Below are 27,190 nucleotides of genomic sequence, written 5' to 3' on the forward strand. Positions count from 1 at the left end.
CACTTCTGCCAGAGTCCCCAAGCAAAAACTCTCATTTGCCACAAAGGAATAGAATCGTTATCTTGATTGAAAGAATTTCCTTTTCCAACCTACAAACTGATAAACCATCACATTGTTGAAGTTTCCTTATCAGCTCAGAGAATTTGTAGGACACACAATAATGACCTGTCAGCTCCCCTCTTGCAGACCAGCACTGCACCACTCACACGTAGGGCAAAAATCCTGACTGTCTTGATGGTGTTTTAATAAGGATGCTTAAGAGGGGTCCTAAAAATCCTCCTAACCAGGTGGGTAGTGTGAGAGCTGAGACTTTCTCATGTTATTTTTGGTACCTGGTGCTGCCACCGCCGTACCAGCGATGGCAGAGATGCTCAGCGTCTCTGGAAATCGGGCTTGTGCTCGCCTCCTCGGGTCTGCAGCATCCTGGAGGAGGTGGATGGGATGGGAGATCATATCCCTGCGGATCAGATTTGCTTTTAGAGCTAATCCCGCTGGAATCACACACACCAGAGCCAGGGGCTGCAGTTGCACATCTCCCTCTTTGCAGGCTCTGGAGCTGCTGCTGGATGTTTTGGCAATGTCAGGAGAGACATATCCAGGTTTTGCTCATGCAAAATCAGCTTTTTCTTTTTTTGTACAGGCTAAGAAACCGTCTTCTTGGTGAAATGTTGTGGTTATCAAGGCTCTGATGTATGTTTTCGGCTGACAGGCTGGGATTGCAGGCATACCGGGGTGTAGCACTGGGGCAGGCAAGGGGAGCCATAAAAAAAGGACCCGTCTCTCTTACAAACATCTCCCCATATAGTCTGGACACTCCTTTTCTGACTCGTCCTAGAGACATCTTTTGCTCCTAAGGTATAAGACATGCAAGGCAAATTCAAGCAGCTTCAACCCATTTAGGAGCTCTTCAGCACTTATATTGAATTTTACCCCTGCATTTCAAGATTGCCCTTTAAAAAATCTTTCCTAGTTCTAACCTGTCAAGAAGAGATTGATAAGAGGAGATTAATATCCTAAAATAGCAGCCTGGTACTTTTGTAAAAACATGTCAGTGCAATTGTCTAAAGGACAAAAACATTTAATTTTGTACTGAAACGCGTTTGCTTTTGCAAGTGTAAGTTTCACTTTACCTCCTTGTCCTGGGTCCTGTGTATTATTGGGCAGGAGATGTCTCTAAACTAGCGAGCTTGCAGTGTAAACAGAAAAAAACAGGTGAATTATTATGGAACAAGAGCTATTAATTCTGGTTAACACATGGAGGAGACTGATGCTGGATGGTGTAAAGTGACACACCAAAGTTCTACCTTTAGCAGAGGCAGAGACCTGGTTATGTGAGATGTTTGCAATGTCTTAAAAGCTACAAATTTTACTTCTCCAGAAGATGTGACAGTGCTCCCACGTAACCGTAAGACAAAAACCTCACTGATTTCTGTGCCTGTACCCTAATGTCATTACTTTCCCTCTTTTGCAGATCCACATAATGACATTCATGGTCACACACACACAAAAAATACTTTATATAAAGAAAACGAATCTGGCTTCAACCGGCTCTTGCCTCCTGCTGCGGTTACCTCCAGACCCCAGCTCGCCCAGGGTGAAATGAAAAGGAGAGTTAATGTAGCGGGGTCATTTCTCACTGCTGAATTGGTCAGCCATCTACGGAGCCAATTTCTGCAGCTTTTCAGTGGCGTGGCAGACCCCTGGGTAATATTTGCCTGAATAGCACCATAAGTGTTTAAGCTGTATTGCTAGGAATGGCTGTTTTATCCTATGCATCTGAGATTTCAACCCATCAGACATGAAGCAGGTCAAGACTCTCATGCCATTGTGTGCATTATAGCGAACAGAACAGAATATGCTTGATAAAAGAGAGGACTTAAAAGAAATTCTTCTTTAGACTTGCAACTTTCAAGTCCCACAATGCATCAAAGACCCCTCATATAGACTTTGAAAGGGGCGAAAGGCATTACCTAATATTTGGAGGAAATGAATAATAAAGCATCCCAAGTGCCTGGAAACTAATTTAGGAGTGTACATTGCACTGTATTGCCTCTGCTGGATTTGCTCCCTGGACGAGTTGCTAACAAAAGATTTAAAAAAAAAAAAAAAAAATTACATTTGGAGACCAACTTTTCTGCCTTGAAATGCCCCCTTTTTTGTGATGTTTCCTGGTAAGAGTTACTTATGAAAAGATGAAATGCAGCCTGTGCTGCAAACACCAGGTCTCAAATGAAGCTTGGGAGCCTGTAAAGTTTCCCACCGTTCTCCTCCCCACCGCAGCCTTTTGCTCCTTCATGTTGAAAGCATTGCTTGCAGGATGCTTGCATGATGCTGAGGCACTACCTCCTCATGGACCTTAGTGATGTCTCAGGAAAAAAAAATCAGCCTATTTGTGTGGCCTTTGCTTTTGTTCCAGCAAAACCACCTTTGGGTAGAGTCGGGACCGCTCTGTTGATGGCCTGTTGTTGCTGTGAGTCTGGTGCCGTGCTGAAGGTACCAGTTATGTTTCTGGTATCACCATGGATGCTGAAGGTGTTGGTTGGAGCCTGAGATACTTCTTGCCATCACTTGGTTTCTTAGATGCAGTGGTTCCTCATGCAGTGGTCTCCACAGCCAGCAAGGCTCCCGTGGGACTTGGGAGCCGCAGAGCAGTTGAGTTGTGGGCTCAGCTTCTGCTACGTATCATGAGATGTGGGGTCAGGTCCAAGCGTGGCTGTAGGGAGGTGCGTCCCGTTGGGACTGGGGGGATTGGAGTGACCTGGGATGGCTCTGGGAATGTGGGACTCAGCAGAGGGGAGGTTTTCCTTGCTGGCGTAACCTGCTCCAGAGCAGGGGTTTCCCCTGAGTATCAAACCCTGTGGCATGGCAGATTTCTCCAAATCCCACAAAGCGATGGGAAGTGAGGACAGCTGGGCATCCACGAGGATGTCTGGGCAAGAAGGGCTCTGCTCTCCTCCTCGCCTTGCCCGTCCCCGCTGCCCACGCTTGTCACATCAAACTCCATTTTTACCATCTGCAGAGATCGGTTAAATTTGAGTGCTTTCTTACCTGCTTCTCCCCCAGGCCACAATTAATTGAGGCCAGGAGGGCAGGCAGGAGTGCTCGGGCAATATTTACAAGAAGAAGGGGATGTTAATGGGTCACCGGGGCCGGACAGGGGTGGGGATGGAGATGATGGGCAGTGGGGAGGCTGTGTATCCTCCCCCCGGCCCTGGGGGTGATTAAAACCTCAGCTTTGCATCCAAATGAATCAAAACTGGCCTTTGCCCACCCCACTCAACTCCTGGTGCTGTGGCTGCTGTTTCAGTGGGACCTTCTGGGGTGGGAGAGGATGCCTTTGAGTTATCAGTCTCTGTAAGGCTGGAGGATGGAGAGCTTTTAAGAAAATGGTGTTTTCCCTCATTAGAGCTCAGACCAGTAGTCCTGTTAGGCTGGGCCTAGTTATTTAGCATTTCTCCACTGCATCCTTCATCAAGGTGTGCTCCGTTGCTGGGTCAGGATGCTGATGGTCTCAGCCACAAAGCCCAGTTAGAAGATGAGGCACAAAAAGTGGTGTACAGGGGATGACACACCAGTTCCCAGCCTTTCCGCTGCCTTTTTCCCTAACGCTGGAGAACATCGCCTGCTGGAGAGCCAGGTGATGAAAGCAATCAGAAAAGAGGATAATTTCCTGTGGAAAGGGGATTTGGCAGCACTGCAAGGGGAGGTTCATGCCCTGCCTTAACGATACATCAGCGTCCTGGGACTTTTTAGTCTTGTGCTTGGGTTTTATGATCCGTATTACTTCTCTTTTAATTTTTATTGCTTCACTTTAGTTTTTGATACAGTGCTGGAAGCACCTCGGTGGTCAGAGACGGCTCCGCTAGCGCTAACTGTCACCTTGTGGCTTGACCTACATTTAAGCGAGGGGCAGAGAGGAGACGGACATGGGCTCGCCAGCCCTTTAGCGTGGTGACACCCCTGCCTGCATCAGCATTGGTGCGGGCAGCCTTTGCCTGCTTGCCCACTGCTGCGAGCTGAGAAGTTGGTCTTGCTGGTCTCCCATGCCAATGCCGTGGTGCCAAGGGCAGCTACATCTGGCTTGGTGACCCCCCGGACAACCTCTTAAACTTGAGCTTGGGCAAGGAGTCACCCTGAAAGGTGTGCACCAGCAGAGCCGGCAGGAGGAGCTCGGTCTGGGTCTTCTCTTGAGGTGAGGCTACACAAAACTGGTGGCTGTTGGGCTCCTGGTGCTCTTTGCTCCCAGCCCTGTGCTGGGCTGTGCTGTTCTTTCCTGGTCTTCAAGCAGAGCGTGGCAGGACATGATCTTTTCCTCTGCAAGACGTTTCATGCAGGGCGTCTCTGGTCCACGCTTGGGTTCCTAAGACATCGCTAAGCCAGGTAAGCAGGCAAGGATTGCTGCTGGCTGGCCCTGGTTTCTTCTTCCCAGAAGATGAGATGATGTTTGCTTCTCTTCTGTGCATGTTGTCTTTGCTGTAGTCCTGTTTCTGGTTTGCTACCCGTTGTGGAGAGAAATAAAATCTCCCCTAATGTCACCCTGATATATAAAGGTAGTAAAATGTGGAAAACTATGAGGTTCCTCTGGGAAACTTTAACATCTCAGAAGCATAGGGAGTCATCCACGCTCTTCTGAGCTGGAGCCCTAAAGCCCAGTCCCCACAGGTCCACTGGTGACTCTTGTCTCAGAATAGCTCTCAATAAGATGTGCTGTCAGAGGAAGCAAAGGGAAGGGATTTATTCAGCTTGACTGGGAAGCTGACACTTTCTTAGCTGTATGGTCATTGGGTGACTTCTGTTAAGGAGACAGTCAGACTGGACTGGTTGGCACATCAGTGCGAAGGGACACCTGCCCTGGGTGTCTCCTGGGGCTCACTCCACGCCTGCTGATAACCCATGTCATTTAGGAGAGGTTTTGCTCCTTGCTGCTCTGCATTTCTGCCCGGTGCTCCGGGACAGATCCAAACCCCACTGGTGTCAGGAGAGCTTTTTCTCTGACTTCAGCTGGCTTCATCCTCCCAGAAAGAAGATGTGACACAACCTCTATGTAATGGTTTATTCAGGGTGACAAGTGCACCTTCCCCGGTGACCTTTCACACCGCCGAACAGAGGGAACGGGGTGCCGGTCCCCTCCCAGGCAGCCCGAGAGCAGGGCTGTCAGAGCCGGGGAGCTTGCACGCCGTTAAGAGAAATCCTCCCCGCGGTACCCAAGGGACCTGAGTGCTGGTTCAAAAGGTTGCGAAGCACTGTCAGCTCCTGTTTGGGACTGCGGCGCTGAAGGGAGATCCTGCCAAGAAGGTCATAGGCTGAAGCAAGCTGAATTTGAAGCGATAGTAGTTTGAAATGATCTTTCAGGTTTGTCAGCTCCGTCAGAATTTAACTCACGTAAGGGCAGCCAGGAGCCTGGGGTGCGTCGGGTTGGGCAACCAGCCAGCCAAGGATGGGTGTCCTTGTAGGTGACACAGCTGGGTCCCATGCTTTCTCCAGTAAGGCGGTGCTCCAGTTTGTCTGCAGCAAGGGAGAAAGTGCGGGTGGCCACAGGAAAAGAAGGAACAAGGAGATCAGCCTCAGCGTTGAGTTTGTCATGGTGTGTGCTGAAGTCCTTCTGGCAGCAGCAGAACAGTAGGGATCCATCCTTTCTTTCATCCATCCATCCATCCCTGTGTCTATCTATCTACTCAGTTTCCAGACCATGGGCATCCTTCCCTGTGTGTGTGGGTACATCCCTTTCCCCTTTTCTCAACAGATCTGACCTTTGCTCATGTCAACGGTAGACCCTCCGTTGACTTCCATGGTGCAGGGTGAAGCTTGCTGTGCTTGTCTTCCAACAGCATTTCATTTCAAATGTAACCAGCTCATGAGTACTCTTGCTCCAGGTTTCTTTATCAGATCACTTGGTAAAGAAAATTAGAATACCAAAAGCAACAGAGCCTGCAAAAAAGGGGGGAATGTTTCTTGGCATGGAAGAATATCCGCAACAAACCAAAAGCCAATTTATTCTGGTGGAGCAAAGACAATCCAACAACCTCCCTTTTGTTTTGCAGTTCACAGATATTGTTATATTCGCACCTGAAATCTTTTACTGAAAATTTGGCATCATTTCTTCCCCTTTTGCCCAGGGAACTGGTAGATTTGAAGTGGCTTCATCCTTTCTGGTTCTATAAGAACTGATTACCGCAGAACAGGTAGCATCAGTGGGTTGGGAACTGCAGCCTGTATTTCATCACCTACCAGCAGTCCCATCCGTCAGTGGGAGCTGAATAGTTCTCCTCTGCTAACAAAATTATTTATTTTGACCTGTCATTAAGGATATTCATGCAGCAGGGTGAAAGGTGGGAATGATTTATGCTTTGTGAGTTTTACAAGCCCATTTTGTATTTGTCTTGGTGGTAGAGGAGCGGTAAAGAGCTCTGTGCTCATGCCTGTTATGATAAGTGAGTTTTGGAAGAGGTTTTCTGTCTGATAGTCCATCTAAAACTGTGGGGAAATGCCATTCTAAAGGCTGTTAAAACACAATTGCTCGCTGATTTACACAGTCAAGGAGTGCCTCTTTAGTAGGAGATATATGCTGAATAAAAGCAGTTCAAGTGGTGCTTTTAATAAATAGATAATGGAATGGCATTTTATCTTCTGCTTTAATCCGTTATGTTAGCGTAAGGTAGCATATCCCTCTGATAGATTTTGAGATAGCAGAAACCGAAAGTCAAACCACTTTCTTTGTATCTCTCTGAAGCCAAATCGCGCGCTGGTGAAGGGCACTGGGTTTGCAGCGCTTGCGAACTGGGATTTTTTTTGCTGTTGAGCAATGGTGGATGGGTTTAGTTGGGTCCCACAGGGCTGGTGTGCTGGGCACTGATCATAGAATCATAGAATATCTCAAGTTGGAAGGGACCCACAAGGGTCATCGAGCCCAACTCCCTGCTCCTAGCAGGACTACCTAAAACTAAATCATATGACATACGGCTTCGTTCCATGATACCTTGGCTTTGGCCATGGGGTTGTCACCTTGCTGGGTGACAATGCTCATGCTTCACATCCCCAGTGCCATGTGGGGTCCCCTCCAGCCCCCGGGTCCCATGGGTTTGGGTGGGAAGGGTGCAGAGCCACGGGGAAGGAGGTGGCTCTGTGGAAAGCTCTTCTCCAAGCCCTTGGGCTTCCCTGGAAGCTCCAGGTTGCTGGGGCTGAGTGCCGTGGAGCTCAACGAGCAGTTGGCTGCCAGGTTAGGAAAGAAACAGGACACTTTGGGAGGCAGGAAAAAGGTCATTTAGCCTGTCGCTGCTCGTCCTTGCTAATTCATTGTTTCCGTTGAAAACCCAGCACTTAGCTGCTTCATGAATGAACCTAGTGTTTGTGCCTCCAAAAACAACTTGGTCTGGTGAAAAATAAGAGCTGCTTTCACCTCCTGTCTGGTCTGCCGTGCTTTTTCCCCCCCCTTGTTTTCTTCTGCTCGCATCCCTCCTGCCTGGGTGGCAGTCCGGGTTGTCCCTGTGGAGCGGGGTTGGAACCAGGGGGCTGGAATAATCATCGAATGGTTTGGATTGGAAGGGACCTTTAAAGGTCATCTCATCCAACCCCGCTGCCATAAGCAGGGACATCTTCCACTAGATCAGGTTGCTCAGAGCCCCGTCCAACCTGACCTGGAATGTTCCCAGGGATGGGGCATCCACCGCCTCTCTGGGCAACCTCTTCCAGTGCCTCACCACCCTCATCGTAAAACATTTCAGCCCGGGGGCTGCTCTGTGAGCACAGAGGACCCCTCTGTGGATAAGGTTTGCTGGGCTGGGACTGCAGAGGCTTTCACAGGCCAAAAGGGGATGGGAAAGCTTGAAGGAGAGGTTTGAAGAGGGCTAAGTGACTCAGTTGCACGGCGGGAGGGACATCAAGGAGGAGGAAGGCTGGGTGAGGAGATCCAGATAGACCTGGGAGGCTTTGGGTGAGGGGCAGTGGGGCTTGAGGGTGACCCAGCTGCTGTGATGGGACCGAGAGGTTGCCCAGTCATGGAGGCTCTGGTGAGCAAACCCTCTTCCAGCGATGGCCTGGGTGTGAAAGGGCAGATGGAGTGGAGGAGCGGTCTCTGCTGAGTGCTAGCTCGTCTCCTAATACAGTTTAGCAGCTGGGATTGAGGAGAGCTGGCACCACGTCAATAGCGAGCTCTCCGAGGACCATCTGTGAGTGAAGGGCAATGAGAACAATTACCAGCCAGAGGAAAAAATCACCGAGAGAGAGGCTGGAAAAAGCTGGGGGTGAGGCATATAGCCAAGCAGAGGCAGAGAAAAGGGGATCTCTAAGCTAATGAGTGGCCAGAGAAAGTACGTTGGATGTTTCTGATCTCCCTGTCTCGTAACACAAGGTCTGTTTAAGGAAGCAGCCGTGTCCATGGGAAAATGCTCTCCCATCGGGTTGGGTCTGTGAAACTCGCTGGCGCAGGATGCCTCCAAAGCTGGGAACTTAACACTCAAATAAGGCTTGGATGTTGTTTGGGAATGGCAAAAAACCCAAGAGCTATAAATTAGCAGGAAGACATGAGATTTGGAAGAGGGATTAGACCTCCTTATTCAGGGTTTAAAACAATCTTGAGCTGGTTGGGGTTGAGAGAGCACCTTCCTGGAGGCACAGCTGAGGTTTGATGCATCAGCCTGTCGGTGTTGGGCTGTTTAGGGCAATTGGTGGATCCTGGATTTGACCTAACGCCGTAATGCCAGGTTGCTTGGGCTCTTCAGATCGTTGCTGGCCTTGTCCACAAAGCTTTGCTCCTGGGAATCCTGCCAGCAGGGAGAGCGGCTTTGAAGCTCTTCCCAGGGTAGGGAAGAAACCAAGAAAAGAGTAGATATTTCCTAAGAGTAATCTGGCTGGTCCATTTGGTACTCCCAAAAAGACTGGTGAGATGGCACAGCACCGAGGAGGGCTGTGAAAGAGGGAAGTGGAGTAATTGAAGTAGAAGGTGATTAAAACCCAAGTAAGATAGCAGCAAGGATGGTCTTAAGGGAGGGAGAAGTCTGGCAGGGCTCCATAGGGGAGGGTTAGCAAAGGGAGGCTGGAAATTAAAACAGGGCAATAATGAAGGTCAAGCGTATCTCCAAGGCTTTGGGAACTAGGAGTCACACTAACTCTGAGCTGCAGTGGCTGCTGCTCCAGGGAAGGAGGATGGGAGGGAAACGTTGATTTGTTAAATGGGTAGAAATAAATTGGTGTATAAACCTGTGACATTTGTTTCCCTGGTCTGAAGGCGAGAGCTGCCGATGAGCCTGGTTAGGCTGATGTTAACAAGGTTTGCTGAGGTTTTGCAGTTTTTGAAGCCAGCCTTTCTTTCGGGTAGTCCCGCTTATAAACTCTCCTTCTCTATGATGTCTCCCAGTGAAATGAAAGGTGGTCTGGAGGGAGGTGCTGCTTTTCTGACCTCTCAGTTCTTTGATGCCTCTTTTCTCCTTCAGCCCTGGAGGGCTGGGGAGGGAGAGGGTATCTGAAAGGGATTAGATAGCACAGCAGAGATGGACCGATTGGGTCACCTTATTCCAGATAATCTCCAGTTCATCAATATCGCCCCAACCCTGACCTGATTTAGGCTGCAAGCCCCCCCCCAGAACCTGTTATCCTCCCAGGGCCACCGCGCTGTCCCCACCACGAGCAGGAGCACGTGGAGGGATACGCGCTGTCATCACCACCTGATGGGGTTTGGAGGCAGGCGAGGGAAGGTGCTGCCCCAGCTTTCGGTTCCCACTCCTCCGCTCAGCTTTCTAGAGCGTTTTCACCGCACCCACCAGCTTTCTAGCTGGAGCAGGCTCCAGGAGTAGGTTGGGTAGGTGCGATTCGGTGCTTAAACGGGTCAGATTTTGTGTTGAAATGGCTTGGAAGTGCCCTCACGCCTGGCTGTGGTTGTGGCTGATGGGGGGGCAGCTCTGGATCCGCGCAGGTTTGCTACAGGATTGGAGCCCTGCTGCCCTTCCCTGGGGACCCACCACAGCCAGGACCACCACCTTAGCCCAGAGCAGCCAAAATTTGGGTGCAGGGTATAAATCCCAGCTAACCTGGCCAAGCCAGCCCACCACCAACACAGTGGTTGCAAGGGCTGAGCTGCCATCTCTTCCACGGCACGCTGAGTATGACCCAAGTGGAGGAAACCTTAGCAAGTCCAAGCGCTGCAAAATAGCTTTTTGACTGCATCTTTCATGATTACACTCCCCAAAGTGACTTCTTCTCATTTACAGTATCTTGACCTGAAGACTTGTCCCAGCAGGAGAAGATCAGGTGGAAATCATGGTGCTCCCCTGCTTCTGTAAAGCTCCTGATTGCCTTTTTGTTTCTTTGCTGACTTTCTCTTTTCCCATTATCTCATGATGGGGGAGTTTTTTAAATACGTAGGTTTGGGAACAGCAAGGCCGTGGAGATAAAAGCTGTCTCCTGCGCGCAGAGATTCATTACCTGCTCCCATCTAAGCCAGGAGAGAAGCGAGCCTGCTTTTCTTTTTCTTAATAAAAATATGACACTGGGAATTTTTTTAAAATCAAATTAAAGCACGGGAGGACTTGAGAAAGTATGGGGGCTACAAACTAGTGCTGGAGCAAAAAGGACTCATTAAAATACAAATTATTTAGGAGAACAAACTGGAATGCCATTACACAAAGTGTTACCGACTCATTTTCATCTTACTGAGTCCAGCCTGGGGTTTGGCTACACATGATAAATGAGTCCGTCCTACTCCTCCTTCTCCTTTTTTTTTTTCTAATATGGGGGGAAATATGCAATTACAATGTCAACCTGTTGAAAAAAATCAGGTCCAACTGGAGTAGTCATAGCCAAATCTTTCGGGAGCGCTTGGCGGGACACAGATCCCTGCCTGCTGGGATTTGGGGTGCAGCTGTAGTGAGCTGGAACCTCATGGGGCCAAATCCTGTCCCTCTTGGGTGAGTGATCTGATTCCACAGCAGCACCCGGGTCTTACACATCTCCCTAAACGTGAAATCTTTGCTCCCACCCATCTGCTTAAAACTGGGCACCTGGGTGAGCATTCGGGTGAGCTGAATTTGGGAGGGTGCTGCAACAGGGTGCCCGGATCAACCCTGACACAGCCCCTGCTTACGCAGCAACACCTGATCGTGGTGCCAACCTGCCCGATGCGCCAGCTGAGTAAGGGTTTTAAGACAAGAAGCCTTTGTCCTCTGCGGTTATTTAATTTTTTTTTTTTTCCCCCCTCTCTTCTAAATAATTTTCTCTGACTGCGCCGTCTCAGGCTCGGCTGGAGCCGGGGAGGGGGGGGGAGGATGTTCTGCCTCGTCAAGCGTTAATTGCAGCAGAGGAAAAACACGCTAGCCGAGCAGGGAGCTGGGGTGGAGGCAAGGAGGAAGGTGGGAGTGGAGGTAATATCTTTTTTGGAGGGATGGACTGCTTGCGGTTGCATTACACTCCTCGCCCCGGCTGCTCCCGGATGCGGAGCCAGGGAGGAAGAGGAGGTGGGAGGCAGGCAAGGCAGCGGGCAGCGCAGGGCGTTCCCTGGCAGGGCTCTCACCCACCAAGGACTTTGTGCAAAGCATGGATATTTAAAGGCACATTCGGGAGCGATGCCACAAAGATCCTGCCTCCCCTTTAGTGCAGGAATACGGGAGCAAAGTGCTCCAGAGCAGCCACAGAGGTTTGGGTGCTGCCAGTTTTGGTGCATCCTTTCTGATAAATGCAGGTGGGAGACAAGAGGCAACCAAAATCAGTGGCTTTTTGGGGAGATGGGGTCTTCTGCGAGCTGCCAGCAGCTTGGGTGATGGGAGTCACAACTGGGAAGAGAGATGATCCCGGGTTCAAAGACTGTGGCTGGTACCTGCTGCATCTTCCAGTAGCATTTGTAGATGAGACCCCAGACTGTCTTTTTTTAAACATCACCAAATTTTTACCTTGCATGTGGGCAGCCTAATAAGGTGGCTGCAGCTTCCTTGAAGGTGGCTCCACCATCAGTATGGATCACCTCACCAAAACTGTGTGTGGTGGGATTCGGTGATTTTAAGCCAAACTGCCTTTTTTTTTTTTGCCCAAGTTTGAAAGATTTTGTAATGTCTAGCATTAGTTAAGACTTTGATTTAATGCCTTATCTCTTGAATTCACCTTCAGCAATAACAATGTATTCTAATCCTCTGTTCAGGTGTTGATGGATGGGGCCTGTTTGGGTTAAACATCTGGGATTTGAATTGTTGACCCCTTTCTGTCCCTGAAGCAAGAGCAGTCGAAGGAGCCCTTGAGGAATGTTGTGAGCAGCAAGTTCTCCATCACTGGTTAGTGGCAAAATCAAATGGAAACACGAGGCCAGGGGCATAGGGTACCCTTAGCCAGACTTCATCTCCAGCTCCCATGGTGAACTCTGAAGGTTCATATGCAGTGGTAAGAAGCCCTCTGCAAATCCTGGCAGATGGAAAATAATAGGCTGGGGGCTAAATTCTTCCCTGAGTGGGTTTCAGGAGGACAAAAAGACATGAGGACAAAAAAATTCTTGCTTTTCTGTAAGGCTTTTTCCCAGAGACCGTAGCCCACCTCTGCTAGGTTGGTGCATCTGGAGCTGAGTAAGCCTTTGGGCTTGGCTCAGGCTGGGATTAGGGAGCAAACCTCCCAGGTCACTCTCCAGGGGCCCAGTGGGGTCCTCTCTGGGAGATGCCACAGAATCAGTCCTGCGTGAGACCCTCCTCTCCATCCTCGCTGCCCCAAGGACCTGTGCGCTCCCCCTGTGCCAAGGGCTGGGAGAGCAGGGAGAGAGCAGCAGCCCCAGGGACCTCCTTGAGGTCCCATGAGGTTGCCTAAACCTTCATATGCCTGGTGTGGTCATGAGATTGCTCAGGGCTTTCTTGGTTCTTGAGATAGAGAGGTTTCCCCTCATCTTTTGCATGATTGAGCAGGTCTGGTCCCTTCCAAGGCATCTGCAGAAGCAGCACAAGAAGGGCAGATACCAAACTGTCCTTCCAGGCCCAGGAGAAGACACAAAGGAAGGTTGGGCAGGGAGCCCCACTCCTGTGACCTGGCTTGGTGTGTCCAAATCACTAAGGGACCTGTTCCTTGCCCTTTGGTACCCTGAAGACAAAAGACACGGACCTACCCTTGGGATCTGAGAGTGAGGAGCACATATCATGCGATGGCCGTGCACCCTCCTCTCCCCTGCAGGGCCCTCTTCTGCTCAGAACCTGGAGAAAAGCGGTCTCCCATGAATTTGCTGAGCCCCACATCTTATCTCCAACGTCCACCCAAGCAAGGGATGGATGTTGGCTGGCCATGCCCAGGACGAGCAGTTCTTCCCACGCACCGTGTGCCCCTTGCCCTCCTCCTTCACCCACCTTGCGCGGGCATCTTTGCACCGGCTGCCCGTCACTCAGCCTTCCTCCTCCTTTGGTACCTCGCAGGTACCGCATCAACTGCCTGGTCCATCAGGCAGTGCTGCCTTTGCTGAATTAACTTCTGTTTTTCTAAAAGGGGAGAGTAGAAGCAAAACACAATAAAATTGAAGACATGGTAACGCATGACTTCAGCGGGAGCTGGATGATGCCTCAGAAAAAAAGGTGGTACCTGTTCAGGGAGAAAAGAAATGGTGATGCTAAGGGGACGCTAGGGATAGTGTGTTACTGGTATAACAGGGATGAAGTGAAGCTGCTTCATGTTTAAGCATTTCCATTTTCTCTTGCTAAAGGTTTCTAAAAACCTTTTCTTTCAGCTGCTAGGTCTCTGGTTTTGGAGCAGCAGACAAGACCTAGATGTCCAAGTCTGCGGGGCTGCCCGCAGGGATGCTCACTTCTGTGCCTGGCACCCCTGCGCTTGCCTTCGAGGTGTCGCTGAGGTGTTCGCCCATGCATTAAGTGTTGTGTTTTCCCAAGGGGCAGCTAAGTCTCAGGAATAAGAAAGGCCAGATGGAAGTATTCCTGTTACAAAAAAGCTGGATCAAGGTTTAATTGATTTCCTTGGGGTCACAAAGGTCAGCGTCAGCATTAAGCCCCGCGAGGAGCACAGAAAGGGCTGGTTGGGGTCACGCGTCCTCTCGTAGGCAATGGCCAACTCTGGGTGCTGCAAAATCCTGCAGTATGGAGGCTCCAATTTACCTCCTGATACCCATTCCAAGTATTCTTCCTCGGAGATGTTGGGGTGTGCATAGCATCCAACCCTCTGCCCTCCTGCCGGGCCAGGCATCTGCATCTCTCTGCGGGGATGTGGTCCCCCCCCACCTGCCACGGTGTTACCTCCCAGTTTCTGCATCAATTCTGAGCATCCCACCTCTGTTTTTTCACTGCCTGTCCCCTTCTTCTCATCCTCTGAGGTGGGAGTGATGACCCCAGCCAGATGCTTGGCTGCCAGCATCTCCGCTCTGCTCAGATCGCTTGGCCTCTCCTATTTGTGTAGCACATAGCTGATTTATCAGCAGTGATGTTATATTTGCTTCCAGATAAGAAAACGCTGAATATTGGGGCTGGGATTGAGCCTTGTGAAACCCCCCTGGAAACAGTCCAATTCCCCTCTGACAGCAATTTGTTGAGATCAGCTCCGAATCCTCTGCACATGTGCTTTATTCTTATAATACAGCGCTCATTTTTTAATCAGCATGTCATGTCGTAGTAAATCAAACGCCGTACAAAAGCCTATGTATATTATCTCTAGGCAATTATCTTTATTAACCAAACTTGTAATCTCCTCAAAGAACAAAATCAGCTTTGTTTGATGTGATGTGTTTGCCACAGAACCTCTCTGACGAGCATTAACTGTATTCCCGTCCTTTAATTCCTCTTCTGGTTGACTCTCAGGAGGGTTCCCATTATTTTACCCATGATTGATGGCAGACAAGGCAACCTGTTCATCAGGCCATCCCACTTGCCCCTTTTGCAGATCAGTGCAGCATTTGCATGCTTCCAGCCGTCTAGATCTTCCCTGGTATTCCAAGATTTATTAAAAATTAACATCAGCGGTCCAGAGAGCTTCTCAGCCAGCTGTTGGAGGGCTCTTGGGAGCAAGTTATCCAGGCCTGCTGATTTAAAATTGTTTATCGCTAGTAGATGCTGTTTAACAACCTCCTTGGTTACTAATGGACTGGAAAGTACTTCATCCTCCTCATGTGATACAAGCATCTCATCCTGCTTCTTTCCAAATGCAGACCAGAAATATTGATTGAACACTTCTGCCTTTTCTGCATCATTACTTTTCTCCCCATCTGAGGCTGCGCTACTGATTTATACAAAGGCATTATAATATTTCCAGGATTACTCGCCGTCCCTTTCCATATGCAGCTGAACATCTTGTTAGCTTTGTGGCTGCGGCTCTGCACAGAGCAGAGGTCTCTGCCGTGCTGTCTCTGTTGCTGGGAGGTCCCTTCCTTGGTGTGACACAATTTAGGACCCTGGAAGGTGCTTGAGGAGCAGAAATTCCTCTCCCTGCCCTGCATCGCTTTGCATTTATTAAGGAGGAGTTATTAATTTGCTGCACTGTTGCCCACCCATTTGGGTTGCTGAGCAGTTGGGCCACCCCCAAGAGCTCCAAAACCATCAGACCCCCCCAGCCCTTCCACAAAGGATGAGATTTGCCCCCAAACCCCTCAGATTTTTTTAAGTCATGAACATTCTGCCTCTTAACATATCTGTTAGCCCCACCGTCTCCATGTTGCCATGTTAATTTTAGGTTAGTCATCCATGGATGTACAAGCCCTCATATCTCTTTAGCAGTTTGTGACTGTTTGCTCTCTCCCCTGACCTAGAAGAGAGCTGCTATTTCTTTCTCCCATCTTGTCTTTGCCCTTTGCCTTTCCTTCCATTTCCCCAGCTCCCTCCTGCTCCAACCACAACCCATGTTCACCGATTCCCCTCCGTTTGCCATTTTGCTCGCACCTTCGAGCAGTTCTGCGAGACGAGGACAACATCAGTTTTCCTGTGTGCAGGTTGCATTGGCCGAACCAGAAATGGTGTTTTTCTACAGTGATGCTCTTATCCCCTTGGTTGCTACTGATTCAGCAAGGTGGGAGGCAATGAGGGGGCTCTGACCTGCAGTTACTGCACATACTCTGGGGCAGCACCCGAGGATGGGACAGCCCATCCACAGCATGGCAACATCATTTGGGGCTGTTAATATTTTTGGCTGATATGAATTTCTTCTTGTGTTGTCCCCGTTCATACCACTCCTGTTAGCAAGCGTGTCGCAGGACCACATGTAGCTGTCATCATTTCATCTGTACTAAAGAGTTTGTCGGATAAATACCTTTTCTCCCACTAAGTCCAATCTCATGCTCTTCAAAGCACAATCCCAGTTACACATGGTGGGCTTGAGATAGGAGGATCATGTTTGGGGTTTGGTGGTTTTTTTTTCCTGGGTCTGCTGTATTTTGCTTTTTTCTTGATTGAGTGTAGGAAGGTGGGGTCTGGGGGTGAAGTCTGGGGGTACGGAGGGTGGGCATGGACAACGGGTGTGTTTTGTTGCCCCATGTTGTCCTTGTGGCAGGCTCCAGCCTGTTGAGCTGGGAGGATGGTGGGCAGATGGCCTCTTTCTCTCTCCTCCTTAGGAGAAGATGGGGCCGTGCCAACTCCTCCTGAGCGTCACTTGCTGCTGGCATTTCCCCCCTCCAGCTTTCCCCAGCATGGGAAGAGGGCAAACTCGGGGCTGAGGGGTTCCACGGGTGCGGAGAGACCACAGGGTCCAGGTTTTAATCTGTGCAAGGCTCCACCCACCTATCCATAGCTTTTTTCCAGAGCAATCTCCATCTCTGGTCGAGCTCTCTGCAACCACATCCGTTGCCGGCAGAGGTGTGTAGCACTGCAGTGAGATGCTGTAGAAGGGAGATATTCACAGCTCTCATCCTTGCTCATGGGATCCTAACCTTCAAGTCCCCACTTTGGGAAGAGAGCCACACTGTTTTCTTTAGTGTAGCAGAAAAAGGCTTTGTGTGATGAGGTGCTCGGAAGCTAGAGCTGGGCACGTCCAGGCAAAAAAAAAGGAAAAACATGCAAATTTTTTAATACGGAGACTAATAAACTACTAGAAACACTTGCCAAGGATCAGGGCAAAGCCTCCTTGTTTTGAAATCTTTCAGCCAAGATTGCCTCTGCTTCTAAATGCTGGAGGGCTGGTGGGAACTAAGGCCTTGCTGCAGAAATTACCGAGTGAAGTATTTTATTTTGTATGAAGCTGGAGGGCATAATACATGATCATAACGGTCCTTGTTGCTTGAAAATACCGGTACGAAATAAACCTTTGTTTTGTAGCCTAAATTTCCTATGAATTGTGGTCTGAAATCCATGAATAGAGTTAGCAGGGATGTTAAAATCTTGAATATTACAAGGAATAGGCAAAAAATGTTCTGCTGTAAAGTTTGGGACAGCAAGGGATGAGGATGCTTGGGGAGCAAAGATGCAAGCTGTGAAGGAAAATACTCTTGCACCCACTAAAAGGGAGATTGATCGGTTGTGTTCAATATTGTATGTAGCTCAGGTCCTCCCTCCCAAGTGCGGCGTGAAAGCAGAGGAAATAAAAGCTTGGCTTTTGCTAAGGAAAAGAATGACCCACAATGTCAATTTTTCTGTGGGAAGAACGGCTGAATTCAGTGTTTTCCTTTCTCGCTCCATCCTGCTGCAACGCTTTGCTGTGCGGCTGGGCAGGCCGGCGAGCAGATAATGAATCTGCCGAAATGTGGTTATTGATATAGCTGAGATCATTATACCTAAGGGTCTTGTGAGCTTTCCCATCTACAGGGGCATTTTTCAGAAGGTTGCGGTCATGACATAAACAGTCTCATTTCGTATGAGATCTCAGCTGGCGAAGTCCTCAGCCTGGGAGCATTTTTTAAATACGTTATCAGGAAGGTAAATCAGGTCAGCCACATTTTTTTTTCAGCTAGGTGAAGTAAAATGGTTCATTTGCCTCTCACTATTAATGTGATATTCTGCAAGGAGCTGTGGCCTGATCCACAGCTTCTGAAAGCAAATGAGGTTGTTTCCACCTACATCAGGGAGCTTCTGCTAAATTTCTTATTCCTGGGTAAGGATAACTTTCTAGATTGTGGAAGTGAAAGCAAGTGGTCTGGCCAGAGGGTTATCAACGCCCAGAGGCCGGCACGCTGGTTACGATGGGCAATTTGCTTGGTCATCCTTAGCCCATCCACGGGTGGGACAGTGCGAACAGATCCAGCAAGGAGTCATTGCTCATTTTGTGCAAGAGCAAAGCAAAAATAACCCATTGAGAAATTATGAGGCAGGGAATGCGTATCAAAAGCTGCGCGGAGCAATTGCGTTGGAGCCGTGAATTGTGTGAGGAGGTTTAAAGTGACTGCAGTGGAAGTCGGGCTGAAGTCTGCAGCCATCACTAGGGTCTGGGTCTTTGCAGATGCTCTCCACCGCCTCCCTTTCATCCCCCAGCAGACTGTATTTGTGTCACTTAGGGGTTTTACCACCCATCTCAAGTTTGTTCTGGGGTGCTGGGAAGGTTTTTTTGGCATCGGGGGGGTGGTGACGCGTTTAAAGTAGATGTTCAGAAGCCCCATGTGGTCTGGACCTCCCTGGAGGTCTGCATCTCACCCAGCTTCAGCTGCCCTGGGGAGGGAGAGGTACGTCCAGTAAAACTCTGCGCCAACCCATCAAGCTCCGCAAAGTGGCTCTTTGATCCACATCTTGCCTTTTATTATTAACACCCACTTGTGTTTAGAATTCATCCTATGATCATTTATTTTTAGTAGCCCTCGCCCAGTCCCAGCCCTGCACAAACACAAGCTGAAGCGGACTTGAGAATCTTTCCCGATAAAGACAAAGGGAGGACTGAAGCATTAAAACTAAGCAAAGTGACCCGGCTACTGCCTTCAGACATGTGTCATCTAACCAAGTAATCAAGCGATACATCAAGTATTTATATAGGCATGGGTTCAAGGAGGAAGATGTGCGTGCACTGGGGAGCGGGAGCTGGTGTCGTTCCCACCTCGCTGGTGGCTTCAGGGACGAGACGAGGTTCCTGGCCCCTGATCTTCGTCTCTGAGAATGGCCATTATCTCAGATGAGCTGGCTACGGCTTCATTTCAGGAGATGGAGGGGGATTTAATGCATTTAGCCTTACAGCACCTCTCCGGTGCCATGCCACCAAGCCTTCCATGTCCTAATCTGTCACCCTTGGAGATTATCTTTCTCTCCCACCGAGCAAGAGATTGCACAGGCAACGGCTTTGTCCGGCTTCGTCTTCTTTCATTAGACTGAGAATAAGACCCAGTGGAGAAAGTTAAATGTTTTCCAAGCAAAATACAGGTTTAATTCAAAGTTTGTTTTGCCATGTTCTTGCTAACGTGGGATCATTCTCATGCCCTTGTGGCACAGTGAAGCTGCAGGGGAGCAAGAAGGACTGGGAGCTGTGGATCAAGAAGGACTGGGAGCTATAGGGCCAGCTTCACCCAGAGGTGACTGCACTTCCAGAGCTGGTACCAGTCCCTGCTGGAGCAGATATACTGGGGGAAGAGGGGACGTGAGGGTGCAGCTCTTCCTCTGAGAGCTTCCCAGTGAAACCATACGATGTAGCAAAATCCCATCATATAGCTACACATACAGTGTGTATATATACACGTACACCCTGTACACTTAAACAATATCATCTTGGCTGCATCCAGCCCTGTTCCCTCCATAGAAATCAAACTGTGTATTCATCTCTTGAGGAAATCTCTGGGTACCATAAATGACCCTATTTCCATTGAAGACATTGGAGCCTCATTGAGTTCCACCATCCATCCACGTTAGGCAAAGCACTGGAGATCCCTTAGGATCAATCTGGATTATGGCCATTAAGGTTTCAAATATGAAATCACTGCAACTCTGGCTCGATTGTTTTAGCAGAGCATTTAATCGACACTGGTTTTCACTGATTTGCTTTAGAGCTTTTTTTTTTTTGGGGGGGGGATAAGAATATTGTGACAGCAGCTTTGCGTGTACACATAGCCTGGACCAGCGAATCTGCCCCGTCCATGGCATGAGGTAACCGGTAATTCAGCCTCCCGCTGGAAACTGCTTCTCGTCTGCAGAGCGTGGGGCTACTAGCAAGGAAATCCCTTCCAGGACTCACTCATTCACCCTTTCCCAATGTCCACAACTACCTTTTAAAGATGAAAAACCAGCAGCTCTAACCCAAGCCACGAGCTCAGAGACCTTCTTAAACCAGATGGGTTGTTGCCCCATCACCCTTCCTCCTGACCTGGCGGTACCCCAGCAATAAGGGTGCGCAGCAAGGTTGTGGGCTCACATCTCTTCCTTCCACTTACTCTATCACCTCTAAAATAAGGCCAACATTTGGAAGCACTTAGGCAAGGCTTAACTTTATTGCCTGGAGAGCAGTGTTGAAGTTAACGGGGATATGCACCATAACAAACAGAAACACGTGTGGGTGGGTGGGATAGACACCTTGGAGGAAACTTCGTCAGGCTTTTCCAAGTTTCCCATTTGCAAGCAGTTTCTGTGAGATTTGGGGGGAAAATATGTTGCTGGGGTTTATTTCTTAGCAAAATTAATCTGCAAAAAAAATCCTCTTTTTTTTTACCTACAGGTTTTGGCAGTAAAATAGGGATGTTTGAGGAAGAAAATAATTTTTTCTTGAAAAATGTGATTGGTGCAGCAAATCTTGCTGCAGAAAATATCTTCCTCTGGCTTTCAGGGAGCTGGATTCACTGAGGTTGATTATTGGGCTCCAACTAGCCGACTAGCCAACTTTTTCAGGACCCCGTGGGTCCTGAAAAACTCAGATTTGAAAGGAAAAATTGCAAAAATTCACAAAACACTTGTGCCAGTTTATTATCTAAAAAAAAGCAGTACAAAGCAAAACTGTGTCAAAATTAATTTTGCACAGGAAAATCTTCAAATTTGATGATCATTTATTTTTCTGATTGGACAGGCATCCTTTAAGTACTCTTTTCTGGAAAGCTTGCAATTCAGTGTACCTGTGATTAGAGCTTTACTGACCTGGGATAAGCAATCATTACAACCTTTTCTATTATTTTTTTAACTAGGTGTTTCCTGTTGTGCTTGTGAACCAAGGTGGGGTCTAGCACAACCCTTTCTTGTCTTCTTTCTCCTGTTATTCTTATTTCACACCCTGTTAGAAGTAGTTTAGCGTCTCTTCCTTTCTAGTCTAGAGACCTGTTCATCCCTCTGTTAACAGCAATCAAAAACTGGGAATCAATTTCACATGGGAAATGGGAAATAATTTCCAGGGTTCAGTGGAGACCTATTGGTCTGCAGTGGTTTCAGACTCAAAGTCATTGCTGAGATGTTTCATTTGTCACTGTCCCCTGCCCCAAGTATTCTTCTGTATGAAAATGTTGGGTTTGGATTGCAGGAATTTGGGAACGTTTTTAATCATAGAATCATTTAGGTTGGAAAAGACTTTTAAGATCATGGAGTCCAACCATTAACCTAGCACTGCCACGTCCACCACTAAACCACGTCCCTAAGTGCTACATCTACAGGTCTTTTAAATACCTTCAGGGACGGTGACTCCACCACTTCCCTGGGCAGCCTGGTCCAATGCTTGACAACCCTTTCAGTGAAGATATTTTTCCTAATATCCCATCTAAACCTCCTCTGGTGCAACTTGAGGCCATTTCCTCTCATCCTGTCGCTTGTTACCTGGGAGAAGAGACCAGCACCCACCTCACTCCAGCCTCCTTTCAGGTAGCTGTAGAGGGCAATGAGGTCTCCCCTCAGCCTCCTTTTCTCCAGGCTAAACAACCCCAGTTCCCTCAGCCGCTCCTCAGAAGACTTGTGCTCCAGACCCTTCACCAGCTTCGCTGCCCTTCTCTGGACACGCTCCAGCACCTCAAGGGTACTGGGGACATTTCCATAAAACCAGCCTGGGAAACAGCACCACGAACAATGCACTTCATTAGCATGGGATGGAAGTAATTGTTTCTTCAACTGGTTAGCTTTGGTGGATTGATGGGAGCAATGTCATTTTGATAGAAAAAAAAAGGCAGTTTTTGTGGGAAATGAAGTTGCCTGGTTTTTGTGCTTCGGGTGCGTGTGGGTGGTGGATGGGTGCTCCCGTCCCACAGGGGATGCAGGCTGGGGGAGTACCAGGAAAGCAGTGAGTGGCAATTGGTGTTCCTCTCCACACCAGCTTGGCAGTTGCTGGATGCTGCCCAAGTTTTGCTTTACTCTTATCTGGGGCCAGACATATTGTTCGCACCGACTTCATTTACTGATTTACCCAGACACTCCTTAGAAACCCAGTAGTCAGAGGAATTGCAGATAGTGGTTTGGGTGTGGGGATGGAAGCAGTATATTTTTTTTCCTACAGACCAAGAAAGCATGTACTAAAAGTTTCAAAAGTAACCGTGCTCCGAGCACGGAGCTCTTCCAAGCTGTGTCTGGGAGTGCCAGGTTGCCCCAGGCTATCTTACACTTGATTTTGCCTCCTGCTTCAGAAAGATTTCCCTTGTATAAACAATTTTGGTTGTGATTTGGGGTTTTTTTAATGTGCTTCTTTAAAGGAAAACCAGCAGAAAGGCATGTAACATGGAACTCGGTGTCCAGCTGCTCTCATCGGATTTACTGTATTAACAAAAAATCTGTATTTCCTTGTTGTCGTAATACCAGTGCCAGAAAGGAACTAGTATTTTATGAAATGCAGTGTTTAACTTAATGCTCGGAGATGTGGCTGCTAAATTTGGGACAGAATCTGAAGAATGAGCTGATCCCTAGGGCACCCAGTGAGGAGGAGGGACCTGTTACTTATCACTCAACACGATGGCCAACCCTTTGAGGTTGCGCACATGCCGGCAAGCCGGGCTTAGCCAGGTTGGGCTGCTCACGGCGGTGGAGGCGGCACATTCTGCTGAGCGGGGCTCCGGCGGGGTGACTCCTCTGCTGGGGATGTCCTCGTGGACGGGGACCGCAGGAGATGGGTGCTGGATGGGGTTGTTGGCCCCATGGGTCCAGCTGAGGTGGCCAGGAGGTGGCTTCCAAATCTGGCTGCCAGGGGGGCTTTGAAGCCCCACACTCGGCACTTGGGAAGGGTTTTCAAAGTCACTCACTCATTCTTTGGATTGGGCACCCAATTTGGGGTCTTGTCAGCTGTGGAACACGGCGACGGGGGACTTGGGTAAGCAAACCTCCCTTTTGAAGATGCTTTGCCTCCATCTTCTTGCTCACATGGATCATTCATGCGCAAATCTGATTTTTTAGTTAAATTATATCCAGTTCTTTTTAAAAGAGAAGGTTTTCATCCCCCCCCCCCCCCCCCGATTTACCTTGTCTCAGCCAGATGGGTGCACGGTTTGCAGGGGAAGCAGAGCAGATCAGTAAGAAAGTCACCCACGGCGTTACCTCTGTGGGGGCAAACCAGCACGTGGTCAGGGCTCACCAGTTACACCAGGGAAGGGCTTGGCCCACCGAGTGGCTAACAAAAAGAATGCAATAAATCTGCTTCAAGAAAAATGAGGTTTGGGAAAAAAAAAAAACCACCAAAACCCACAACAACCCCCCCAAGTTTTTCTTTCCAAAGAACTTCGTGTGCTTGTTTAAAAAGGAAACATGAAAAGATCCCGGTAAAATCAGCCCATGTCCCGCGTGTTGTTTAGACCTTAATAGTACAGGTGGATGAGGAGGGCTCCGTGCCAAATACTTTTGGTTTAGAGGGAGTGGTGGGAGTGAATTCTCCTAACCGCTCCTAGAAAGGCTTAACTTTCCGCACACAAATCAATGACAATCTCCGCTCGGCTGCAGACACTCGGGGAGCGACGCTGCCGGATTCCCCGTGCAGCTGGCGAGGGGAGGACGAGGGTCGGCACCCGGAGCGGGAAGGTGGGTCGGATGCTGTACTTTCGACTTCCAAACTACGTGGGTTTAAAATTTTTTTTTTTCCCCCTTTTAAGGCTTTTGCGGTTTCTTGAGGGGAGGGGGAGGTGCTTGAATTTCATGCTCGGAGGCTAATTGTGTTCATGTTAGAAATCTTCGGCGCGTCGTAGCGATCCTCTGTACTAATCTATCGCCATTTACATGCATTTTTAATTGCTGTTTGAACTCAAACCTGTGATTCTCCAATTTCTTTGCTTGGTATCTTGAATCTTTACCAAGCCTGGAGATTTTGGCTGTGTATCAACACCTGTACGATACAAACTCAATTTGAGGGTTGGGGTTTTTTTTGTAAGTCCGGCTTAGTTATTTGTTTGTTTGTTTTAGATAGAAAATATCAGTGTGAAAACACATCTGCTAACATCCCCTGCTGGGTAGGCAGAAGGGCTCTGATGGGGCAGATGATTAATTCTGTTCTATTCTATTCTGTTCTGTTCTCTTCTATTCTATTCTATTCTGTTCTACTCTATTCTATATTTTTAACACTTATTTATTAATATTTGTTTTAAAGTCATTTTTGTTTCGGTTGTTCTTTGCAGAAAACTTGCGGGAAAAAACCCACTCTCCTCTTAAATAGTTAAAACATCTCAGCAGATTTAACACTGGCTGCGCTGCCCGAGCTGCAAGTAGGGATTGCATGGGGAAACCAGAGGTGCTTTATCTGGAAAGCCCCTACCTGGAGTTTGGGTTTAATTCTCAGTCTACCTCCAGAACTTTTTGCTTCTTTACTAGCAAACTGGACACAGCAGGACAGGATGTTATACCCGGTTAAGCTTTAATATTTTTAACAGCTCCTTCTTGAGATTAAATGCTGTTTCAGCAGCACAAACCCCCTCTCCAGCTCCCCCGGCCCCACGTAGGTAATTCCCAGAGCCGCTCTGCCGATAAAAACAACAGCCGTGGTTTTGTTTAAGGTTGGGCTGAATGAAAACAGGAGGGGAGGAATGTGCTCAGCAGAGGAGGAACCGGCGCTTGGCCATTCCGGCGTTGCTTTCCGGAGCGCGTCGGATGGACGGAAATACTTGGTGCGGTCGTGCGGGGACCTGCAGTTTGTTCTGCCCTCGAAAAGGAGATGTGGCAGTCACCTTCCAGTTCACCCAGGTACAATATTTGGGGGAATGAGACCGAGTGGGACTTTCCCCTCCTTTCTGCTTAGTGGAAGTGGAATCGGATGGAGGTTTCTCCTCCTGGGAGGATTTGGAGGTTGGGAGCAGCAAAGGCAGCCAGGTCTGTCTGAGCCTTCAGCATCTCCAACACCCCACACTGGAGAGCAAACCTTTTTTGCAGGCTTCTCGGGATATATCCTGGTATATCCACCCCAGGCCAGCCCAGCAAATAACTCCTGGAAAGGTAGATGAGATGCTCTGCTGTCTTTCCCTGTCTTCCAATGCCTTCTATCACTCCCACCACCGCAAAAAGGACATTTCAAACCCGTGCTCTGAAGCAGGCAGCGTTTAACACCCACTTTACGCTTGTGCTTGATGCCGTTTACTTCAGGTGCCAGGCAATGAGGAGTCAAACCCGGCGTGTTTGAGCACTGAGCAAGCATTAGCCATACAAACTTGGGATTTTCCAGCGAGCCCGGGGCTGTCCGGCACCTAACTCCCTTAGCCTCGCTTTGAAATTCCCCCTCTAATTAATAAATAAGTGGCAAGTTTCACTGACATAATTTCAGAACTATTGCTCTTAATTAAATAGCAAGTTATTAAAATAGTTTCAAAACACTGAAATCTTGCCTCCCCAGTTCATAGTCCTGGTCTTATTCCCATTAAGTGTCGCCGGTGGAATGGTTTTATAAACTTGGAAGCAATTAGAAAAGGTGAACGATCTCGGACCGCATCAAAATGTGATATTATCGAGTGTGTGTGGATGATCCTAGCAAAGCAGGCAGCAATGGGAAGGCTCATCCCTGCCCACGCTCCTGCCCGTGCCCCTGCCCCTGCCCTCCTGGCAGGATGGGGATAGGAAGGCAGCATCACGCCACATATAATGTATATATTTATCTATAAATATAATATCTATGTTATAAATGTGCATACAGTATAGATATTTGTATAATGTATGTATATTATACACTATTATATTAGCATGTCATGGTGCAGAAGGGGCAGCTGGCACCCAGCTACACCACGCTGCGGGTCAGGTCAGCGAGGTAGCTGCACGGTTTATTTTCCTTTGGCTGAGAGCTTTAGCGATGAATAGAGGGAGGGGATCCGGGGCTGGGATGCTTCTGCCAAGAATGATTTGGAGGCCTCTTTATATTAGTCAGAGCTTTTTTATTCCTTACTGGAAGCCTGAGAGGAGCCGCACGCCCGATGGCAACGTTGCTCACAGGTCTGCATAATTTTCAAGTATCGCTCATGTGAGCAGCTTGCCTTAATTATAGATTTATTTCTCGCTGCTGTTGGATTGCTTTGTTCCTCGACCCTCAAAAAGATGTCCTTGCCCCTAAGGAATGGGTGCGTGGTGGTCGTGAGTGCTTTTTTGGGTCGGGGGGGGGAAGGATGCCACATCCCAGCCGGTGGTTTTGCAAGGGGCTCGATGTGCTCAGCAGCTGCAGAAGAGGAGGAGGAGGAGGAGGGGATGTCCCACACCGTGAAGGCTCTGCGCCCTCTCCGTGTGGGTCGGGGCAGGCACGTGGATGTTAGGACCATCAAATGACTTCCACCTCCCGGGGAGCGGGAAGATGCAGCAGCCCGGTGTTGCCGTCCCCCACCCTGCCCTGCCTAGCAGGGAACCAGTTTGGGAAGTGCCTCCGTGTTGCCCGCGGATGAGCCAGCCCAGGAGGAGGTAGGAGACCACTTTGGATTGAGATCCTGGCACTGCTGGGAGGAGGCAGGGTGGAGGGATGGAGACCAGCCAGCTTCCTAACTATGCAAACAACCCACACCCATGTTCGGTGTTTATCCCCGCCGAGCCCGTCACCATGGTATCTGGGCACCTTTTGCCAAGGTGAGTTGAAGCTGATGGAGCAGATCCTCTGCCAAACCCCAGGCTCTCTAGGCATGTGTCTGGGAGGTCTCCTAGATCAGCTCGATCTTTCGGAGTTCCTGCTGCTGGGATAATCCCAATCCCTGCCGCTGCCTGGCCAGCTCCTGTCTGCCATGAGCTCCTCAAAGCGGGTGCATCCTCACCTCTGCCATGGGGTTTCCTTACGCCGTGTCGCACCACGGTGCCGGGCAGGCAGCCGGAGAGGTGGTTTCACAGCCCCCTGTGCTGGGACTGCTGCCTTGATGCAAAATTTGGGCTTTTCTCCCCCACCTGGCTGTGGCTCTGAGTTGCTGGGGAGCGATCCAGAGGCTGGTGGTGCCTCCAGGAACACATGGGGTCTGGGCACATCACTGGGTGACCAGCCGGTGATCTATCACGTTCTCCTCACTGTTCGTGTT

General features: G+C 49.1%; 1 protein-coding gene across 2 annotated transcripts in view; it reads left to right on the forward strand.

Moving 5' to 3' along the window:
• Positions 1-27,190, forward strand: part of ZBTB7C (zinc finger and BTB domain containing 7C) — a 162,523-nt gene that overhangs the window by 89,980 nt on the left and 45,353 nt on the right. The window contains exon 1 of one of the 2 annotated variants that reach the window (XM_069774904.1): positions 23,560-23,750. The exons of the other annotated variant lie outside the window; for it this stretch is intronic. The gene's annotated coding sequence lies outside the window, so the exon portion shown is untranslated. Of the gene's footprint in view, positions 1-23,559; positions 23,751-27,190 lie in introns of those variants that run through there. 2 annotated transcript variants of the gene reach the window in all.

This window comes from Haliaeetus albicilla, chromosome W (genome assembly GCF_947461875.1).
Source record: "Haliaeetus albicilla chromosome W, bHalAlb1.1, whole genome shotgun sequence".
In the NCBI taxonomy this organism is placed as follows: Eukaryota; Metazoa; Chordata; class Aves; order Accipitriformes; family Accipitridae; genus Haliaeetus; species Haliaeetus albicilla.